General features: G+C 50.0%; 1 long non-coding RNA gene across 1 annotated transcript; it reads left to right on the top strand.

Moving 5' to 3' along the window:
• Window positions 1-18116: 18116 nt before the first annotated feature.
• On the top strand, window positions 18117-22168 carry LOC123134425 (uncharacterized). Its single transcript, XR_006465642.1, has 7 exons — window positions 18117-18637; window positions 18734-18821; window positions 19504-19620; window positions 20394-20471; window positions 20882-21035; window positions 21601-21722; window positions 21832-22168. It is a non-coding gene; the product is annotated as an uncharacterized lncRNA (long non-coding RNA).
• The last annotated feature ends 346 nt before the right edge of the window (window positions 22169-22514 follow it).

Consider the following 22514-nt stretch of genomic DNA (forward strand, 5'->3'; position numbering starts at 1 on the left):
GGTGAACAATTCAGGGAATGAGGCAGAAGTATCTCTCGAGTTGAAATTTTAGAAAACATCGAGAGAAAAATATGAAGATACAATAGGAAGCTTCAAGCGAATGCTCAAACGATCGATACCTGAACAGAGTGTGAGAAGGGGGGGGGGTTCTGAGCATCGGGAATAGATCATCTCTCGGAGGGTGGCTTATGTCAACACACAAAGCCAAGATCAAATGATACTTCGGAAAAAAGGATATACAGGAGAGTCAAGTTCCGATCCTGGGGAACTGTGGGTTATGGGCCCACCATGTGGGTTAAAAGTAGAAAGGGGCCGATAGCAAGACATGTTAGATGATATTCTGTCAGTTATGTTGTCAACAACATTGGTACCAAGGGCGAGGGACAGAGAGAACTATTTTCCTGCTCGTTGAACGAGGCGGACCAATAGGCAAAGTTCTCATCCATCGGTGGTTACCGGAAAGTCAACAGCAATAATAACAAGGTCTTACTAACAAATTGTACACCAATGTGTTTTCATAAGCAGGGAACTATTACTGCTTAGATCTCATAAACCACAAGAAAGGTTAAACAAAACAATGGAAAGAAAAGGTGATCATTAGATTAATCAGAACATTGGAAAAGAAAATGTGTTTACACACTAGAATTGGGAGTATATCCTTCTCAAGGGGAAGCGGAGCAAGATATACATGATAAGACAACAAGTTCAAAAGCATTTAGATAAAGGGGGCGAGGGAAGAATCATGATATTACCCATACAACAGTGTTTGGATAATAGATCAAGAAACATTCGACAATGTGCTTCCAATGTTCTTGTTGATATTCGGAATACCTCAGTCATGCTTCGAGGTAGCATTAACAAGGCGTTACAAGTAGGGGTTGGAGTTGAAGATCACAAGAAATACTCAAGGAACAATTGCAGGAATAGCAAGGAGTCCAAGGTATAACCAAGACATGATCAACCATGTGTTGGAAAGAAGGCAAGGGGTGGTGGTCGATGATAACTCCAATCATCAAAGGTCAAGGATGGTATTTCTCCTCAAGAATTCGATTGATATCTTAGAACAAGGCAGCATATTGATGGTGATCATGACAAATTTTGTCGAGAGGCTCTATGAAGATGCCATCGAGCAGCAATGACATCAAGCAAAAGGAATGAGGAAGCAAAGGCTATTGGAACCACGGATACGACACAAGCTCAGATTCAAGCTGGTTGTTCAAGGTGGATAGATAAGATGAGGAAGATCAACATAAGCTCCTCTCATCGTTGAAAAGTTGTGCTCCGGGGATAAGGACCAGGTAGCACAGTTAAAATTAGCACGATAATGATATAGTCGATCAGGCTAGGAATGATGTGATGGAGTATCATTCCAATGAGAATTCACAAGAGGTAGTGCAATGACACAATATCCTCGAGATAACAAGGGGCAATACTCGAGGTAGATAAAAAATAGAGGTTGGACAGATGAAATGATCTGCAGAAGACAAGTAATTTAACTTGTCCGGGAAACGGAATCAAAGGGGAACAATTATGGTCAGAATCACGGTTGCAAAGGATCAAATCCTAGATATAAGATGATCTTATACCAAGGGGATAATTAATTTTAAGAGAAGTTTCCATGATAAGATCTACATCGTGTCCATGGGCATGAACACAAAGTTCAAGGTCGACTCCCACTTCTTCAATGCATATCATTTCATTTACTTCTCACTGTCGATGAAGTTGTAGTGTTGGCAAAACACCAGAAGAGTAAGACTCGTTAAAACTCTCGGGTTCAAACGGATTAGGGGAGGCATAGGTTCGACCCACAGGGGCATCTTAGGAACATATATCACCAACTTCAAAACTAATTAACACCAGCTCGAAAGTAGAGCATGGTTGACAATAAGCAGAGGAAACAATTTTACCGAAGGCAATATGTGTCATAGGAAGAGCGCGCGAGAATTTGAATATGAAGGACATTGCCGGATAATATTCCAAGAAAGGATTCAACGGTCCTCCATGGATCTGATGTGAGTGTCAGTACTCAATCAGAAAAAGGAAAGAGTGCAAAGGCATCAGATTATAGAAACAGCTGAATAATTTGGCGTTCAATTTGAAGGGAACTAGGTGGACAATCAATTACAACATGATTGGCCGAGATCCAACTCATGTCCAGAATGACGTATGAGCAGGAAGGTCAAATTTGAGGTCTCAGGATGACAATGACAAAGGATGTTAATGAATATTGCCGAACATATGGATTTAACCATAATGCAGGTAGACAAGACTTTCGGAAGCAGTTGGCTGCAGAGGATCTTTGGGAGATTGAATTGCATTTGAAGAATTTTGTGAGACATATGATCAACTGGGGATGAACGAATCCCCGATAAGTGTGAGGAAATATTCGTAGGGTTATTCAGGCGGAAAAGAGGTGCAAGGCAGTCAGAAAAAGGATTCTCGAAAGTCAGAGAATACTTTCGGGTATCTTGTAATAACAAGAACAACTAGGGATGGAAGTATGAACGGCGAGGGCACACAGTTATCCATAAGGATTCAATGGTGTTAAGGGATTGCAAAAGAAATGAACACAAGTTCTCGGGAGTAGATCGAAGAGTATCTTCGAAGTCTCCTGGTGAAGCAGGCAATCCTCTATAATAAGGGGCTCTCCGGGAGGAAATATTTACGAGAACCTAGAGTCCGCGTTAGCAAGATCATTTAACCCGAATAGACGAGAGATTAGAGTCCCAGAGTATAGACAAGGAATAAAAGATCCTAATACCACCCAATGGCGACGTGGGCCCGCAAGCCACATAGCCATGTTAGTAAAAGTTTTTCAATGACTAGACTCGACTTCGGCCAAGGAGTTGGAAAGGGGGCTACCTACAGGCAGTCGGCTCTGATACCAACTTGTGACGCCCTCGATTCAATCGTACACTAATCATACACGCAAATGTGTACGATCAAGATCAAGGACTCACGGGAAGATATCACAACACAACTCTAGACACAAATTAAAATAAATCAAGCTTTATATTACAAGCCAGGGGCCTCGAGGGCTCGAATACATTAGCTCAAATACAAACGAGTCAGCGGAAGCAACAATATCTGAGTACAGACATAAGTTAAACAAGTTTGCCTTAAGAAGGCTAGCACAAAAGCAACATCGACCGAAAAGGCAAGGCCTCCTGCCTGGGAGCCTCCTAACTACTCCTGGTCATCCACGGTCTCCGTCACATGGTAGTAGGCACCCTCGGGGTAGTAGCAGTCGTCAAAGGTGTCATCTGGCTCCTGGACTCCACCATCTGGTTGCAACAACCAGAAAGAAGAAAGAAGGGGGAAAAGGGGGAGCAAAGCAACCGTGAGTACTCATCCAAAGTACTCGCAAGCAAGGATCTACACTACATATGCAACATTATCAAAGGAAGGCTATATAGGTGGACTGGGCTGCAGAAATGCCAGAATAGAGAGAAGGCCTAGTCCTATCGAAGACTAGCATCTTCTGGAAACCACCATCTTGCAGCAAATAGGAGGGAGTAGAGTAGCACAAAGTAAGGTAGAAGTAGTGTTATCAACCTCGGCCAGAGATCCTTTCTCGACTCCCTGCGAGAAAGAAATCCCAGAGCCATACTATCCAGTTATCATCACAAACCATTACTCATCACCATCCAATTCTCATCACAAGTATCCAGTTCTAGTTGTATCGATCGGGATACAACTCCGAGTGTCCGTTACCATAGGACAGGCTATCGATAGATGTTTTCTTCCCTGCAGGGGTGCACCAACTTACCCACCACGCTTGATTAACTCCGGCCGAACACACTTTCCTGGGTCATGCCCGGCCTCGGCCAAACAATACGCCGCAACCCGATCTAGACTTAACAGAGAGGTCAGCACGCCGGACTAAACCTATGCCCCCAGGGGTCATGGGCCATCTCCCCAGAAACTCCTGCACGTTGCGTACGCGGCCGGTGAGCAGACCTAGCCTCCCTTATACAAGAGAAGGCGTAACCAGTCCAACCCGGCGCGCGCCACTCAGTCGCCGACGTCTATTAAGCTTCGACTGATGCATACGACGCAGAACGCCCATACTATGCCCACGTGATGGTTAGTGCTATCAGGCCAGAGGCCCCTCGGATCAAATATCCAAATCGTAGTGGATTAGGAACGCGCGGTAACAAGCAGAGACTCACGAAAGATGTGACCCCGTTGCCCCGTCTCGAGGACTTGCGGCAAGGGCTAAGAATGCTCGGCCACGCCTCGTAATTATCTCACGGGCACCTTCCAGGTCAACCCGACTCCTCATCACTCGCAATTATGCTCGCGCGGGCACCCCTCAGGGTCGACCCGTCTTTAGTAACATGGTTCAGTGTAAAGTCATAGTAACCATAGTAACTGTGTGTCTAAACATCAAGGGGAAAACCCGAGGAATCACCCCCGGTGAATTCCACTCGATGTAATCATCAAGGTGAACGTAAGAGGAATCACCCCCGAGGTTCACACTTGAGGGGTTGCACGACAGAGTCATATCGGAAGTGGTTAAGGCGGAATCACCCTCGATGACCACGACCGAATAGCTACACTACAGGGTTAACATCAGAAGTGCTGTAGAGGTCTCACCCTCGGCACTCGATAGTAACCCAGCAGTGTCGAGCAACTAAGGGGAAAGTGATGTGCGGTGCCGGGGCCTGGTCTTCAATCCCGTTGATCGGGTCTTCAATGATGAAGCAGGGGCAACAAGGACAAGGTGGGGTCACTGGTGGATCACTAACCAACCTATACTAAGCAGTTTAGGATAAGCAGGTAAGGTACAACAGCAGATACAAAAGCAGGCTATGCATCAGAATAGGAGCAAACAATAACAGTAGCAAAAGGAAGAAGGAATGGGCGATATCGGGATGATCAAAGGGGGGGCTTGCCTGGAAGCTCTGCTGAAAAGGAAGAAGTGTCGTCGTCGACGTAGTCGATCACAGGGGCATCAGCATCGTCACGTGGTCTACCGAAGAGAAGAGGGGGAGAAACAGTAAATACATAGCAAGCAAGTGCATAACAGGACTAGATGTGTCCTAACGCGGTGCTACACGATACCGGTGAAGGGGGAAGTCAACCGAGAATGTTTTCCCGGTTCCGGATCTGTGTCAGACAAATGACCGGAGAGGGAAAGTTCCATGTTCAGGTAGTTAGAGGCATCTGACAGGTAAACGGACCGCATGTTCGGATTCGTCTCGTCGTTCTGAGCAACTTTCATGTAGAAAACATTTTCATCTGAATTACACTTTAATTTATATGAATTTCCAAAGTTAGATAATTTTCTGGATATTAATTCAAAATAAACTGCAATTTGCCATGGGTACACGGAGTGTACCCACATAGGGGGTATGACAGGTGGGGGCGGTCAAAGTTAACAAGTCAAAGTTGAATGGGTCAAAAAGTGAACAGTGCATGTGGGTCCACATGTCATATGCTATACCTATAAACAAATAAATAAAACAAACCTAATTAATGGGGGACCAAACGTCATCTGTTACGGCCTGGTTGCACGGCCAGCCTCACGGGTGTGCACACATAGCACATGACCAAGCTTGGACGGGGCAAGCTCTCTGGTAGTCTCGTGGGTTTCTTCACAGTTCAGTTTCCTCAGTTGTTTCTTCAGCAAACAACTTTGCAGCTACGAGCCAGAGTGACCAGCAAACAGTACCGACAGCGGTTAAGGAAACAACAGCGACGGCGGTAGCTATGCAGCGGTAGCAGTAGCAAGAAACAACAGTAGCAAGAAGGCAACAACATGGCTCGGCAGCAACAGTAGCAGTTAGTAGCGGAGCAGTAGCTAAGGAACAAGCAGCACAACAGCAGGACGAGCAGCGGCAGTGCATCAACAACGACAAAACAACAGCCGAGCAAGCGCACGTGCATCACGGTGCCAACATGGCCGAGCTCGGGGACAGCCGCGCCAGGCAGCAGCGGGCGCGGACGGTGTCAGGCGCAGCAGGTGCGCGCGGATGGGGATGGGACGGCTCCGGCCAGGGCAGGCAACGACCGGCGAGCGGGCGGCGCAGGCATGGCCAGTTGTACGACGACGGAGCACGGGCGCGGCGCTGCAGGTTCGTAACTAGGCGAACGAAGAGCCCAGGCGGCAGCTACGGTTAGCAGGAACGCAGCGGTGCGGCGGCCTTGGACGGAGGAGCTCAAGGACGCGGACGTCATCGGCCATGGCGGTGGCCGGAGCTCGATTTCGTTGGGATGGGCACAAGAGTACGGGCACGGTAGAGGAGAAGACGAGGGGGGAAACGGAGGAGGGGGCCTTACCGGGCCCTGTAGGTGTGCAATAGTGTGCGCGAGGTGGAGTCGGGGAGGCGCCGGAGTTCGGTGTAGTCGACGACGACGGCCGGCGATGTACGTGACAAAGATGAGAGGAGGAAGAGGTCGACGACTCCATCCACGCAGCTTCCCGCCTTGCTCCAATGCCCTGAACGGACGTGGACGAACACGACGAACCCCCAGGACGTTCTCCCGAGCGCCGGAGAGGCCGGTGGACGCGTCAACGACGGCGGGGAAGCCTCGACCGTGTGAGTTTGCAAGCTCAAAATTGAGCCAGTGGAGAGGGGAGAGCTAGATCTGGATTTGGATCTGAGGGGGGGTAGTGGGTGGCTAGGGTTCCAGGGGAAGGGAGAGAGCACGCAGGCGCGACCTCTTATCCACTCGCCGACGCCGTCGAGCTGGTCTGGCGGGGCGCCGCCTGTAGCGATGCGGTCGGTGGAACAGGGGAGACGACCGGGGAGGGGGAGTTGGGCTGGCTGGCCTGGCCTGGTGGCTAGCAGGGCCGGCTGGCCCGGGGGGGGGTTCGACCCCTTTTCTTTTCCTGCTTTCCTCTTTTATTTAAAAAGAGAGATAGAAAAAGATTATTTAGGGTAACCAAAAGAGCTAAGAATGCTAAAATTTGTATTTTTCAGCAATAAAATAGCACTTTAAAATGCGAAAATTGCATTCTAATAATTGCTATAGTCCATCTTAGCTCCTAGGTGATGTTGTTTTCCTTAATGATTAAATGTTATGGAATTTTGGCTAAATGATGAACTATTTTGCAGCAACTTTGGTGCAACTCCATATCTCACTTGCCAATTGAATATGAGTTCAAAGTGGAATTTCAAACGAGATTTGAATCAAAGGTGGCCAGCTCCTGATTAGCAAAATTATTAGCTTAATCATGGAGGGTTACTGTAGCATGACACTGGGGGTGTTACACCCCGAGCGCAATGATCGGGGCTATGGCCGAGGAGGAGGAAGAGGTGGAGGACGATGGGAAGACCGTGGCCCTCGCCAAGGGTGGCGTGACCGACCTCGCGAGGACCGTTGGCAGGACCAGCCTCGCGAGGGAGGTTGGAGGGATCAGCCTCGTGAGGATCGCCCACATGGCAACGCAGGCCTCCTTCCTCTGCCACCATCGCCAAGGAGGAATGAAGACCAGCATCGGGACGAGGGGACTGGGGGCTTCCAGGAGCTGCGTGTAATCGCTTGCATCCTAGACGACCCCAAGCCCCAGCCTCACAGAGCATCTTCAAGCAGTTTGCTCACAAGGTGAATGCAGTCCTCCCCAAGCTTGAGGCCACGCGCCCTCTTAGGTGGTCTGCATGCGCTATCACGTTCAGCTCAGCGGATCAGCTCAAGTGCGCAGCAACGGCCGGAGTCCTCCCAATGCTTTGTTCCCCAGTCATCAGCAATGTGCAAGTCACCAGGACCCTCATCAATGGCGGAGCAGGACTCGAAGTCCTGTCCGTCGAGACATTCAACAACCTCCAAGTGCCATATGATCAGCTTCAGCCGACCAAGCCTTTCTCAAGACTCACTGATGGTTCCACTATTCCGATAGGGCAGGTTCGCCTTCCAGTCACCTTTGGGCAGCGCAACAACTACCGCACCAAGCTCATTGACTTCGATGTCGCCCACATTCGCCTGCCATACAATGCCATCCTAGGGTACCCAGCCCTGGCCAAGTTCATGGCAGTGACCCACCATGGATACAATGTCCTCAAGATGCCAGGAAGCGGTGGAGTCATCACAGTACCCTGTGAGGAAAGGGATGCAGTGTGTTCTCTCGAGCGTGCCTTCCAAGCCACTGCAATCGAAGACCCAGATCACAGGAGCGGGACACTTCCCGAGGCGGTCCCTAAGAAGAAGAAGACTTCACCTGGCCCAAGCCATCAGGAGGCAGGTACCTCCAGAGGCGTTGCGTCGGGATCTGCGCCCGTTCAGGGGGCGCCACCCTCTGTCGCATAGGAAGGCGCGCCCGACGCCCTCCTCGGGCAGGGCTCGAGGGCTCTTTCTTGGAGAGCCACTGACTTTGCCAAGGTCACGAGGAAGGCGCTTGGGCACCACTTGGAGGTGTGCTTCAAGGTGCGTTTCCCTCAGGGAGGTATGAGGCAAGAAGGGCCAAACCCTCAGGAGTTCATCGCGAGAAACACTATGGAGCTACAGGAGTCAAGAGTCATGCGCGGTAGCCGCCGCCTACCCACCGCAGCCCCCCATCCAGGCGAGGATGGTGGGCTGCACGTCTGCATCGACGTGCCAGGGCTCAACCGAGCCGCGTCTCAGGAGCGCCTCCGGCCTTCGTGCGTGGGGCGTTGCGAGGGTCCACCTCACAGCTACGTTCGCATGCCACTCGGCTTGCCGAACACGGTCGCCGCTCATAAGCGCTTGCTGAGGAGCATTCTGGAGGCTAAGGAGGTCAGACATCGTGCGGTCTTGTCAGAGATGGAGATGGCCCTCGAAGATCCTCCTGTGCCCCCGGAGCCTCCCGAGGCTCCTGGCCCCAGGAGCTCGTGAGGATCGGTTTCCTCACCGCGCGTCGTCCGCTACTTTAGCATCCCTTCATCTTCAGCGGTATCAGGTGACATCTTTCAAAGTTCCATTTTCAGATGGGAGCGCCCACAGGGCTGCATCATTCCCAGGTCGCGTGGGTCCGTCCCTGCGGCATGTATCCGTTTTGCTCATGTTCTTTGTTTACCTTGTTGGGGGCACCCCTCCGGTTGCATTATCCCCAAGCTGCTCGGCCTGACCCAGTGGCGGTCGCTTTCTCTGCATTTATCTAAATGGATTTGCTCCTTCATGATTAAGCTGCTTGAGATATTCGCCTACTCAACTGACGCCTACCTGTGGAGCTGCTCACTCTGGCACGGCGCTTGCGCATGGATCCGTCCCTGCAACACCGACAAATCTGAGCGGTCGAGCTCTGGCCGCGGCAGCCCCGCATAAGCGCCACCTCATCAGGCACTCAGTGCCCCAATCACTCCCTCGGAGCGACCAATGGCTGGCTGGCAACCTTAACGGCAAACCTTGTTTCCCCTCATGATTGGTGTGCAGGATCCGCTTCAGGAATGGCGTGGGAGGCGTCGTGAGCTCCCTCTCCCTCTCTCCCGTATGATCCGCTTGCACGTTAAAAGGGGGGCGCCTGAGCATCGCGACTCATGGGCTCTTACTGGCTCTCCAGCCCTCACCCCTGGCCTTGACCCACGGCATCGCGACCTGTCATACCAGCGGTGACTGAGCTTGCTCGAGGGCCGGGACCTGAGGACGTAGAGCATGAAGGAAAGTGCGGGGAAGAGGGAAGAAGCCCACGAGGGCCTGACCCAGCAACACCCCAGTTGCCGGCACACAGACTTGGCACCTCGCTGAAGGACTACTCCAAACCCATGAGATAAGTCACGCAAAAGCTAAACCAACTCGACGCTAATCCCACGACTAGTGCAGCCCTGTCACGGTGACGCCGCCTACCTTTCTCGCCCAGCGGAGGCTGCTTGAGCGCTAAAGGGGACCTCCTGAGCATCATGACTCAGGGGCTCTTACTGGACCTTGGGCCGCTCACCTCCTGGCCTTGACCACGGCATCGTGACCTGGCATACCAGCGACGGCTGAAGCCTGCCTGGGGACTGGGACCTGTCAGCGTAGAGCACCAAGCCCTCGCGAGGAAAGAAAGGGGGAGCCGAGCTGGGGCAGAACACGCATCTCGCATCGATTCATGATAAGGATGTACAATTCACAAAAGACATGACATGCGCCTTACATACCCCCGTGGGGTGTCATTTCGATTCCTCGCAGGGATCAAAAGGTGCTATCCTAAGGAGCGCTAACTACGCATGCCTCCGGAGGAGACGTCATCATCAACAGTGTGCCGTCAGGCGTCGGCGCCAACCCCATCCAGATCAGCTACCTCGGCGGCCTGATGCGGCTGCCCTGCTCCGAGCGCGACGCGAGCTCAGGGGCTCATAGCTGTCGTCGCTCGTCTCCGGAGTCGCATGAAGCTCGGCGGAGTCGCTGGATCCTCTGGCTCCTTCGCTGCTGCCTGAGGAGGTGCTGGGGAAGCAGTTGGCAGGCCTGGTCCTTGCCACTCCGATGCTCCGGCCGCCCCCCTTGGGGCAGCATTCCAGCCGGCGTCCTTCCGCGTCGAAGACCTTGAAGAACAGCAAGGAGGCGCCATCGTATTCGAGATGAATTACGAGGGCGCCCCCTGTCCGGCGGACCCGGGCGATCTCGCCCCAGCCGCGGGTCAGGAAGTCCTTGCCCGGGGCAACAACCTCGACCTCCGCCTCAGTCGCAGGGGTGTTGCAGTCGGCGTGCCGCAGCCAGAGCTCCCGAGCCCCCCTCGGCGGAATCTCAAAGGCGAAGGAGGGAGGAAGGCGAATCCAAGATCGAGGAGGCATGGTGGCATGAAGCACAAGCTCGCGAGAGGATCCCTCGGCATGGACTCCAGGGGGAACGATGCGCACCGCCGTAACTCGCCGGTGTCGGCGGCGGCACCGTCGGTGTTGCTCAACGCCTTCTTCTCCAGGGCCCTCGATTCGGGTGTACAAGAGCAGCGAAAACCCAGGCGATGGCCGCTCGTACCAGGGCCTCGACGCCTCCTGCCGAGCACCCTCATCTCGGCGGCAGAGGACTGGCCGTTTCTTCAGGGGAAGCAGGTGAGGACCCTCTCGGGGGACTTTCCCTTCTCTTTTGCAGAAAACTGGCGAATAGGCGCCATTGGCGTAAGGTGGAGCGAGGGCAAGGGAGAAGAAGAAAAGGAGTAGCAGGAAGGGACGGACTGGAAGGGCTCGCACCGTTCCGTACTTATAGCCGGAGAAGGCCAACCGCCGGCCACCACGATCGCAGGTAATCATGACCCATTTTTGCATGCAGGGACTTGTCAAGTCGTGCGGTTGCCAAGGCATCATGGGGAAGCGGGGACGCCCACGTCCAATCAATCACCACGCGGTGCCCAAGGCCGCAGGCTATTGGGGCCCGCGGTGCTTCGCACTTGCCCCTTTGCTTCTCTGCTAAGCCAAGTCCGGGCGCGCCTTGGGCCCGGGGGCTACTGTCGGCGTTCTGGTAACGAGGGTCCAGACTTGCCTACCTGCGGCCTGTGGCGTGGCTCAAGCGAAGGCCCAGTGCAGTCCAGGTTCATCAGCTCAAGCTCAAGACCCTCTCGAGGGGCCAAGCCTCGCGGGGCGGATGACAAGAAGCTTCCTCGGAAGCAGCCTCATCTGGTGGGCTCGCGAGGAGGCAGAGAGATAAAGGCAGGGCACCTCGCGAGGAGCCCGTGACGCAAGCCATGACGATCGAGGCCAGGCAGGCGCCGGCCTGCGTAGTGTCCTTGTTTCCCCTTTTGTGCAAAGGGGGCAAGCACAGGCCAAGGCATCAGGCAAAGGTTACCGTTTCGGTGCAACAAGACCAAGACCACCAGAGCGGCAGGATGGAAGTCATCATGGAGCCCAAGACGGCGTCACCGCCAGAGTCTTTGGCTGTTGAAGACCAACTTTAGTCAGGATAAGTGTACTAGATGTTCCCCTTCAAAATGGCCAATTGTTGGCACCCTTCCCGCTCATTATTTGGGAAGAGGCCCAGGGCCTCCCTCTATAAAGAGGACTAGCCACCACAGTAGAGAGGGAGGGAAGATCCAGATTGCGCATAGACTAGAGAGAGAGAGAGGCGACTGAACTCACCCAAGCAGTTCATCGCACCAGCTCAAGAACAGCCCCTCGCGAGGCTGTTCTCCCCTTGTATTGTTCATCATCAGCCCCTGAGGCAATCCACAACACACTGGAGTAGGGTATTAAACCACAATGGTGGCCTGAACCAGTATAAACCTCGTGTCCCTTGTGTGTTCTTCTTTCTAGCCTAGATTCCTTGGGAGTCTTCGAGACGCGAGTTGGTAGGGGAAAGATCTTCGTGCGCACCCCATAGTTCGAAACTCAAGGGTCTGCTGGAACCCGAAATCCGATAGAAGGCATCACTTCCGGGTGGTCAGCCCTACTCCAACTGATGGGCTTCTCAGACCAATGCATGAATTCTGGAGTATTTGAGGCCACTGCTTGTACTTCTTGCTGTTGCTGCCGTCTGCTGCGTCTGTCATCGGCCACGCTGGTGAACACAACATAAGCTCTGTGCTCTTCTGGATACTCGTCTTGTATGGCACCGACTGGTCAGGCCGCCGGCTGCTGGGGCTGAGGAGGCGGCGGTCCGGCAGGCAGAGAAGGCAGGAGTCCATCTACCTTGGCGATTCAGGCGAGCCAATGACACTTCCGGGTGGTGTGGTTGGACGGTTTCACGCTGCTATGAAACTTGCAGGGTGCATCTACGGTCTGCTCGTAGGAGAAGGCTGGCAACCAATTGGGCTTGCCGCCCTTCTGACGCTTGTGTGTCGGCTGCCCCTCCGGCTGCTGGTCCTTGATTGTCGCCACCTGCCGGCTGGTGGAAGCCGGTTGGGTGGGCTTCCGCTTGTTGTCGCTTGGATGCTGTCGCCGACTGGTGTCACCAGCCGGAGTCCGAGGAGCCTGAGGTGCCACCTTGCCGGACGCATCAACTAGGATTTCCGCCTTCATGGAGGAGTCGGTCATGGCGTGCTTGTCGGCGATGATCAACAGTTAGTCGAGAGTCGCAGGCTCGTCGCAAAGAAGTCGGTGCTTGAGGAGGGTGCCCTCTCGGCACCCAACGGTGAAGTACTCGATTGCCTGCACCTCGTGCATGCCCTTGCAGGAGTTGCAAAACTTGGCCCAGCGCGTGAGATAGACGCGAGTCGATTCGCTGGGCCCTTGGACGCACAAGGAGAGTTGTCGGGGCTTGGGAGGCCGCTTGTACGTGCTGGTGAAGTTGCGGATGAAGGCCTCGGTGAAATCAACCCAACTGTTGATGCTGCAGGGCTTCAGGCTGTTGAGCCACGTCCAGGCGGTGCCCTGAAGCATGAGCGGGATGTACTTCACGGCAACACGCTTGTTGCCATTTGCCATGCTGACGGCTGTGGAGTAGTCGACCAGCCAGTCCTCCGGCTTCACAGAGCCGGTGTACTTGGGCGTATCTCTCGGGAGCGTGAACCCTTTGGGGAAGGGCTCATCTCGGATTCATGGGCCGAAGCAAGGTGGGCCCAATGCGTCTTCTTCTTCTAGCGCCAGGGATCGGTTGAGGTGGTCGATCCGATGGCGGGCGTCCTTCTCTCCAACTCCCTCTCGGCGGCCAAGGTGGTCGCCGAGTGTCGGGTGCGTGACAAGCGGCGGAGTGGGATGCCTTGCTCCGCGAGGCGGCGGAGGAGGAGGGTCACCTCGCCGCTCTACCACTCGAGGGCGGCCGTCCTCATCACGCTCGATGGAAAGGCGAGTCCGGCTGCGGCTGCCAGTCGGCTCGTTGCCTCGTCTTCCGCGGGCGGCGCCAGTTGGCGTCCGGGATGTCGCGCCGTGGTCCTGGCGAAGGGGCGGTTCATCGTTCCGCGGGGTGGGCACTTCAGCGTGGCAACCGGCTTCGTGCTGCGCGGCGGCCACGTCTAGGAGTTGCTGGACTCGCTCCGTCATGTGGCGATGCTTGTCGCCCTCGTACTTGTCCAGCTCGTCCGTCACTGCCTGGGCGGCCCGGATGTTCTCTGCAGGTGTGGCGTAGATGGGGCGTTCTGCCCCGAACATACTGGCCACGCTGCCAGATTGAGCCAATGTGGCTAGGCCCCTCAGGAGCCAGCGTGCCGCCAATGGCCCGGCCCATCTCGCACCGATAGGCGTCCGAGAGGCATCACACGCTGGCCAATCGGCCAGCGCTCTCGAGGAGCTGAACGCGGCGTGCTTCCAGCGTCTCAGCGTCTGCGTCTTCTGGGATGGGCGCCGTCAAGTCTCGCAGCGCCACATCGAGTGGGTCTCGAGCGCCTCCGCCCGAGCGCTCGCCACTATTGATGACGAGCACCTCATGACGGTGCTCTCGCTGCTGTGCTTGCAAGGAGGCGGCCCGTCGTAGACCACCACGTTGGTGGGGAACGCATCAAGCGACACCGTGTAGAAGTCGATGATTATCGGGTCGGTGGAGCCAACAGACTCCAGGTCCACAGCAGGCTCGCTGATGACGTGAAGCTGGTCGAGGAGGCTGACGTGGCAGCTCTCGGGGCAGCCGGTGCCCGCGTCGGAGACCGGCTTGTCGGAGAGGTGAACCTTACCAACAAGGTCGGCGAGGCATCTTGCCGCATAGCCGATCTCCGTGTCGTGTAGCGCATCGAGGCTAACGCCATCGGGCGTGCTGGGCTGGCTTCGCTTGCCAGGAAGGAACAAGGTTCCCGTCCAGAGCAGGTCTCCGGGAGACGGTGCACCACTACAAGAAATATGTCAACTAGTGACCTTTTGTCAGTGACCCTGGAAGAATTGATCATAGATCTATGACCATTTCAGACCAATTGGTCAAAAGCTGTTCGGGGGGCTCCAAACCCTAAACTATAAGGACCATTTTGGTCAGAAAGGTCGTAATTTCCTTACATGAAATGGTCATAAAGCAGATAGCACTGGTCTGCTGCCTTATTTCTAGCTAATCATGACCAATATAGATGGTCATAACCTTGTACATTGTGGTGGGTTGCTATGACTAGGCGCCACCTCATCGGTTTTGCCTATGTGTCATGTCCATGTGGAAGTTTTTGCCCTAGGTTGTGAAGCAACCTATATTTCTGTCATTCCCAAAATTCCTCCCAAAAAATCTCATAAATTCTTTGGGTCATATCTTCATCAAATATGTAAATAACCTTCCTTGCCTAGTTCAAAAATAATTCAAAAATATTCATTTTCCTATTCTGTTCAGAAAAACACTTTGTGAAGGAAGTACCACTTTGGCATGTCCAAATGTTATCCATTTTCTACAGTGCTTTCCTATGCCCAAATAACCATCCTCCACCAAATGCCAACTCAATCCATTCATTATTTTGAGCCCAGCTTCAACATTCGTATTTATGTCCAGTGTGGTACTTTGCAAAGCAAGTACCACCTAGGCTCCTCCTTTTGAGCTGAAAATTTGTGAAGACGGTCTTCTTAGTAACTGATCATCCTCAGCCAAAACTCACGCCCATTAGCCATGTGCATTTCCCGTACTGCTAATCAAACACTTGGCTGCTTATTCATGTTTGAGCATCGATCGGTCTCCTCGTGAGAATCTTATGTTGTGATTTTCTTCCTAGCACCTACCTGGGGAGTGCCCAACTCACTAGACATGCCTAGGCTGCCCAGAACACATGGCAACGCCACGGTCACGCAGTGACCACGCGGCGGGCATGCGAGTTTACGCGCTCTAGAGTTGGGGCCCTCGGCCACTGTCCAAACCTCGACGTATCGCTACCAAACCATGTATTTATGATTAAATAGGTACTTATGTAACTATAGATGATGTTTGGAAAAAATAAATAGCAAACTATGAGGCAACTGCAGTTCAAATTTGACTCGCTTCCAACTGAATCAGCGGGAATTTGCTTTTCACCAGAGGTGGATCAAAACCTTTTACACCCAACCATTTTGTCAATTGTGAATTAAATATGGCCTAATATTTATAAAATTGATTAGGTCCAATTTTGCAACAAATCTATGACAGGTCCTTCACAAAAAAACTCATTTCGGGCACTCTAAAAATGGAAAATGAATTTTCCGTGCAAAGAAAATAAAAACTCCCTTAGGCAACATTGTTTGGAATTGCAAGATGCACCCTTGTGCACAATATGAGATCATTTGAACAAACTATGCCATGAATGTGGCCATAAGATTGATCATTTGGCTTGAAAGCCATGAATCTTCACACATGATAGGTCATTTCTGAGAGCACTTTTTTAAAATAATTTCCATCTTACAAGTTTATTATTTTTCCTGGAAACTTGGTCATATATAATGACACAATGTGAAGGTTTTCCAATTTTTTGATTTGTTTGAATTTTTTATGCCTGTTTCAAAATGCGGTCAAAACGGCGGGCTTGACCGTTCCTGGCTAGTGGTTGAATCTTGGAAAACTTTTGATGTTTCTCTGATTAAATAGATACTTATGTACCTAGAAATGATTTTTGGAAAAAATAAAGAGCAAACTATGAGGTAGCTGCAGTTCAAATTTGACCCACTTCCAACTAAATCGACGAAAATTTGTCTTTTTCACCAGAGGTGGATCAATACTTTTTACACCCGACCATTTGGTCAATTGTGCATTAAATATGGCCTAGTATTTTATAAAAATGATTTGGTCCAATTTCGCAATAATTATTTGGCAGGTTCTTCACAAAAAAACCTCATTTGGGGCACTCGAAAAATGGAAAATGGCTCTTTTGTGAAATGAAAGTGAAAACTCCCCAAATCAACATTGTTTGGAATTCCAAGATGCACCCTTGTGCACAATATGAGATCATTTGAACAAACTATGCCATGAATGTGGCCATAAGATTGATCATTTGGCTTGAAAGCCATGAACCTTCACGCATGATAGCTCATTTGTGAGAACACTTTTTTAAAATAATTTCCGTATTACAAGTTTATTATTTTTCCTGGAAACTTGGTCATATATAATGACACAATGCGAAGGTTTTCCAATTTTGTGAATTTTTTTGAATTTTTATGCCCGTTTCAAAATGCGGTCAAAATGGCGGGCATGATCGTTCCTAGCTAGTGGTTGAATCTTGGAAAACTTTTGGTGTTTATCTGATTAAATGGATACTTTTGTACCTAGAAATGATTTTTGGGAAAAATAAATAGTAAACTATGAGGCAGCCATAGTTCAAATTTGACCCGCTTCCAACTAAATCAACGAAAATTTGCCTTTTTCATGAGAGGTGGATAAAAGCTTTTGAAACCCAACCGTTTGGACAATTGTGCATTAAATATGGCCTAGTATTTTAGAAAATTGATTTGGTCCAATTTTGCAATAAATATATTGTAGGTCCTTCACAAAAAAACTAATTTTGGGCACTCGAAAAATGGAAAATGATTTTTTCGTCCGAAGAAAATGAAAACTTCCTTAGGCAACATTGTTGCCATTCCAATATGCGCCCTTGTGCACAATATGAGATCATTTGAACAAACTATGCCATGAATGTGGCCATAAGATTGATCATCTGGCTTGAAAGGCATTGATCTCCACACATGATAGCTCGTTTCTGAGAGCACTTTCTTTAAAATAATTTCCGTATTACAAGTTCATTATTTTTTCTGGTAAGTTGGCCACATATAATGACACAATGCGAAGGTTTTCTAATTTTTTGAATTTTTTATTCCCGTTCCAAAATGCGGTCAAAACGGCGGGCATGACCGTTCCTAGCCAGTGGTTGAATCTTGGAAAACTTTTGGTGTTTCTCTGATTAAATAGATACTTTTGTACCTAGAAATGATTTTTAGGAAAAATAAATAACAAACTATGAGGCAGCCGCAGTTCAAATTTGACCCGCTTCCAGCTGAATCGGCAGAAATTTGTCTTTTTCACGAGAGGTGAATCAAAACTTTTAACACCCAACTATTTGGTCAATTGTACATTAAATATGCCCTAATATTTTATAAAATTGATTTCATATAGTTTTGCAATAAATATATTGTAGGTCCTTCACAAAAAATCATTTTAAACACTTGAAAAATGGAAAACAAAGTTTTAGCCAACTACAACCAATTTTTTGGTTAACTACGACCAATTTAGATGGTCATGCCATCGTACGCGTGTATTGCATTTTGATTGGTCCATGGGCGTTTCACGCGGATCATGGACGGATCACCGTCGGATCCTCCTGGATCCAACAGTTGTCCTCACCCGAAGCCCACCTAAGCCGAAACCCTAGCTCTTTTGTCCTCGTGCACATTTTCCATCCACCCCGCCTCCTTTCTTTCTCGCCTCGCTCTCTTCTCCTTCCTATCGCCCCTCTGCCGCCCGCGCACCTCCCCAAACCAGATCGACACGCCGTCGTCGCCGCCCCTTCCTCCCCCAGCCCCGACCACCCCCCTTCGGCCACCCCCACCCGCTCCTTCCTTCCTCCCTCGGGGCGCTCGAAGATCCCGTGCTCGCTGCGCCTCCTCTACTCCAACCTTCTCCGATTGGAGCTAAATCAAATGGCCGGAAATCCCTCCCCACCGCGCCGCCCCCACCCTCTCCTCGTCCCCTCCCCTCATCACAAGATAAGAGAAGAGAAGAGGGAGATCGATCAATCGAGCGAGCGAGCAGGTCAGGAGGCGGCCCAGATTCGCAGTGGCCGCCCATGACCTCGACGGAGGTCGGCTCAATCGCTCGCCCGCGCGCCGGGACAAGTCCTCCGACGATGTGGTCATCAAGGGCCTCAAGGCAACCCTGCTTCCCCCCATCTGCTTCTGCTCTGCTGTGCTCGTCCGTGCGGCCGCCAAGGGCAACCCATGCATGGAGCTTCCTCCGACTTCTCCGTCAGTAGGTACTCTCTCATCTCGCCCACCTTCGATTTGCTCTCCCCCCTCCCCTTCCCTCCACTCCCCTCACCTCACCTCATTTGGTTCCCTTCCTCACGCAGGCAGGTCATGGCACGCGTCAGACATCGCCAGCGTCAGACATCACCAGCTCCTCGTCGGCTTCCCCTGCCCGCGCCTCTGCTCTCTCATGTAAACCCTCCGCTCTACTCTCTCATGTGCCCACAACGCCTTCATGATCATTGGAGATCAGTTCCTAATTTTGATTTGGACACACTAGACACATGATGATGATTGGGAGTGTGTAATGGGGATCAGGTTGCAGATTTCATACTTGTCTAGATGGTTAGTGCATTTCCCCCAAACTTGTCTAGACCAGGCTCTGTTAACTTCATTCCATGCTCTACCTAATTCATCCAAGTGAAGAATTAACCAAGCATGGATGAACCACCATGTACTACTTCCTGTGAGGTTGTCAAGCGTGTAGTTGGAATTATAGTCATTGGCTATTTGGATCGTTTTGTATTTATCACCTCCAAAAGGAGGCAGATGGTGTTTAGTAGTATTCCATGCATTGCTTACTGTTTGGATCAGAGGAGGCACAACGAGCACGCGTAGGTGGTCAGTTAGGCCGTCTTTAATTGGCCGGTTCCTGTTTCAGACTAGCTCTGTGGTACTTAGATGAATGAATTTTATTATGCGTCTAACTAACATAACTAGCAGCACCAAAACTATCGCATAAACTCAAATCAAATGGGATGCTGTGTCAAAAAACAAAGTGGCCATGATAAATTGGCCGGGTTTTTTTTGAGCGATTTGTCGGGTCCCTTCCGCGTGTGTTTGATATCTGGGTGTGCGTGCATGCTCTGTGCAGGTCTACCCTGAGGGGACTCACATCGTCATCCCCTGGTTCAAGAGGCCCATCATCTATGATGTCCGTGCGTGACCTAACCTTGTCGAGAGCACCTCCGAGAGCCGGGATCTCCAGATGGTAACCTCCTCCTATCTCGATCCCTTCCCACCTAGCATAGATGCCTCATTTACTGCTTATGTGCGTGCCAAATCCATGCCTGGGACTGACTAAGGGGTCTGCTTTTAGTTGGCCATGTTCATATTTGTTGATATTCTCAAAGTGTAGCCTGTACGAGTTTTATTTGTTGAGACTCTCCTCATGTGAAGTGATTAGTTAGCAATTTGGACCGGTGGATGGAGTTTGGTACATGTAAAACGGTTCTGGCATTGTCATTTCTGAGCATATTTTGTAACTGTAGCCTGCAATGGGGTTGACACTCTGCTCATATGCATTTTAGCTCTTTTGCTTTTAATCTGTTAGCAGTGGTCACCATTATATATTGCCCGCGAATAAGTATTTCAACTCATTCACATTGAATCTGTTAACAACAGTCGCAAATACTTGTTTGCTTCATGATTATATGTTGCCATGATGATTTAAGACGATTAGCTGACGCTGAACAAGTTATATCATTCTGACAATGTGAATTTGTTAGTGGTGCACTTATTTTCAGAAGTAGCATTTACACTGCAGCTCCTTGCATATATATGACACTGCTTGGTACATGTAAAATGGTTCTGGCATTCTCATCTCTGAGCATATTCTGTAACTATAGCCTGAAAGGGGATTGAGCATATATGCATTTTAGGTGATGGACTCATTTCCCATGGTGGTTATGCCTAGGTTTTCCTGATGTTGTTTTGCATTGGGTTCTGATTCGCTTTGCTGCTATTGTTTCTGTGGCGATGTAGACTTGTGGTGAAGAAGAGCAAGGCCAAGAAAGACTCCAACAAGCCCAAGCGCCCCCTGAGCGCCGTCTTAGTCCTCATGTGAGCCCCGGATTTGATTTGCTGTTGTGGTTCGATTCACATTATTTCTGTGGCGTGGATAATTGGTAGACTTGTAATGCAGCATGCTAGCTAGTTATTTTTCAGATATAATACTAGTGATTTTTCTTTCTTTCTTTCTTTCACATGCTAGCTAGCAATGGCCAGAAATACTATTGTTTTCAGTTGACAGACTCAAATAATGCAACATGCATTGTCCTTTTCCCTGCACAAATAATGCAGTATGAGATGTGTGACCACATCATGTAATTGTTGCATATATATAGAGTGGTCCTTTTTGATTTGCAAATGGTAGTAACCGTTGCCTGCCACCACAGCATGTAATGAGCAATAGTCACACACAAATTCAGACAAATGCATACATGGCCTCACACTACAAACACTTACTGTAGGTAGAGGCTGATGGCGAGACGGAGGCGCGCCCTGATTTGCTCGTGCAAGCCCAAACAGGGATCTCGCCGTGGCAATGCCACAGCCGCGGCACGAGCTAGATCACCATGGCGATGCACATCACAAGACCCCGCTGTTGGATTCATTTCTCTGCAGGTAGCCTGTTGTTGAACCTTCATTCATTTTTGTTTGGTCCATATTCTGAATTTTTTTGCCATGTCATGCCTTGATGTAGTAGACGCATAGCTGATTTTGTAATTGGAGTTTCACTGTCCACGGCCATATACAAAATAAGTTTGCCATGCTTAAAGATTGAGTCATGTACCAAGTTGCCATGCTGATTTTTATACAGATAAAAATAGGATGCTAAATACCTGCTACTAATGGATACAAGGACGAAATGCACAGTTTCCTCTCAAGTAGTGTTTACAGAATGTTGTTTTTTCCTTCCAAGTATAATGCTCCTTTCATGTAGTGATGATACTACATCTATTTCATGTCATGTTTATGCCTCTTCCAGAAAATGTGTTGCGCCTACAGTAATCAATCTAAGGGCCAATTCTTTTGGTGGCTTCTAGAATAAGCCCAAATAACTAGCTCTTCCTTTTCAGTCTAAACCTGAGACCTCTTTTGTTTTATATTCAGATCTATGACTGATGGTCAAACTGCTGTTTTGCTGTGCTTGATAAACCTGAGACCTCTTTCTATTCTTCTTCTTCAGGTCACACTGTTGTTTTGCTGTGGTTGATAAACCTGAGACTTCTTTCTATTCTTCAAGACAATTTTGTTTAGGCCAGCCATGGAGCAGAAAGAATGGACATCGCTACTTCAGCAAGAGGGAAGGTAATGATCCTGATAATACTCTTATCATTTTGTTAATGGGAAAATGTGTCCAGTCAATGCATGCTCTGGATGCTAGCTAGTCCTGCTAATACTTTTCTTATTCTTGCAGAGCCGAAGGGGCCATGATGCTTACCTTGTTGGAGCGCATCAACCCCGACCATGGCACCACATTCACAGTCTTGAGGTAGCCGTGCTGCAACTGCATCAACGCTATCTTCTCTGACTAGATAAGTCTTTGGTCTATCCCATTATTTTCTTTTGTTCTTTGTTCGATGGGCCATGATGCCATGACATATACTATTGTGTTGATTCCCTATGTGATGCAGAAGCTATGGTGTTTTGTTTTAAGTCTGTTGTAGATTGTAATTGATACTGATTTGTGTAAAATTTGGTGTAGAACATATGTCTTGTTATCTTAAATCGTTTGTGTCGTGCTCAATGAACCATCAAAGATTGAATCATTTTCTACGTTCAAACATCTAGAACCATTCTGGGAGTTTTGGTATTCATGCAACAACTATGCCTTCTTGTATTCTGAACAACCATTTTTGGGAGTTTTGGTATTCATGCCTTGTGGTTATTATGGTTACATGTTACATGAGAGATGCTTCATGATTTAGTCCCTAACTGCTTTCTATATTTGTTTTATTTTGTTTCTAACTCTTTTGGTTAATTGTTAGATGCCTTTGTTCAGCCTGTACAGACATATCCAGAAATGGTGTTTCCTCTCATTTAAAGAGCTCCAGCCTGAAAGTGAAGAGAAGAAGTCTGGAGTATATTTGTAGTAGGTGT

The sequence above is a fragment of the Triticum aestivum genome, chromosome 6B (genome assembly GCF_018294505.1).
Source record: "Triticum aestivum cultivar Chinese Spring chromosome 6B, IWGSC CS RefSeq v2.1, whole genome shotgun sequence".
Taxonomy (NCBI): domain Eukaryota; kingdom Viridiplantae; phylum Streptophyta; class Magnoliopsida; order Poales; family Poaceae; genus Triticum; species Triticum aestivum.